Source organism: Oncorhynchus gorbuscha, unplaced genomic scaffold (genome assembly GCF_021184085.1).
Source record: "Oncorhynchus gorbuscha isolate QuinsamMale2020 ecotype Even-year unplaced genomic scaffold, OgorEven_v1.0 Un_scaffold_20693, whole genome shotgun sequence".
NCBI classification, from domain to species: Eukaryota; Metazoa; Chordata; class Actinopteri; order Salmoniformes; family Salmonidae; genus Oncorhynchus; species Oncorhynchus gorbuscha.
Window position 1 is genome coordinate 1,424 of NW_025761931.1, and position 769 is coordinate 2,192.

Below are 769 nucleotides of genomic sequence, written 5' to 3' on the forward strand. Positions count from 1 at the left end.
TAAGCAAACTTGATAACTACTAAACTAGAGAAACTGCTGCTGGAATTACTACTGTGTAGTAAACCAAATTGTACAGATATTCATCGCATGAATTCGAAATTCCAACATAATGCATTTATGAAAATTCTCTGTCACAAATACAGTACTTCTCACATGTGTCAGAGAGCTCTGTTTCCAAAATAAGGTATTCATGAAAGCAACTCATCTCTTTTATAAATACGTTACTTACTGCATGTGTCAAAAAGGACTGTTTCCACCCGGGACCTTTCACGTGTAGAGCAAACATGATAACCACTACACTACAGAAACTGCTGCTAGTATTACCAGCAAGGAGTAACCCGAGTTTTACATATATTCATCGCACGAATACGAAATTCCAACATAATGCATTTATGAAAATTCTCTGTTACAAATACAGTACCTCTCACATGTGTCAGAGACCTCTGTTTCCAAAATAAGGTATTCATGAAAGCAACTCATCTCTTTTATAAAAACGTTACTTACTGCATGTGTCAAAAAGGATAACCACTACACTATGTTTCCGCCCGGTTTCGAACCAGGGACCTTTCGCTTGTAAAGCAAACGTGATAACCACTACACTACAGAAACTGCTGCTAGTATTATCAGCAAGGAGTAACCCGAGTTTTACATATATTCATCGCACGAATACGAAATTCCAACATCATGCATTCATGAAAATTCTCTGTTACAAATACAGTACTTCTCACATGTGTCAGAGACCTCTGTTTCCAAAATAAGGTATTCATGA

The 769-nt window shown here is 36.9% G+C and overlaps 1 non-coding gene across 1 annotated transcript; it reads right to left on the reverse strand.

Moving 5' to 3' along the window:
- Window positions 1-536: 536 nt before the first annotated feature.
- Window positions 537-609, reverse strand: trnav-uac. The gene has a single exon. It is a non-coding gene; the product is annotated as a tRNA-Val (tRNA).
- Between the last annotated feature and the right edge of the window lie 160 nt (window positions 610-769).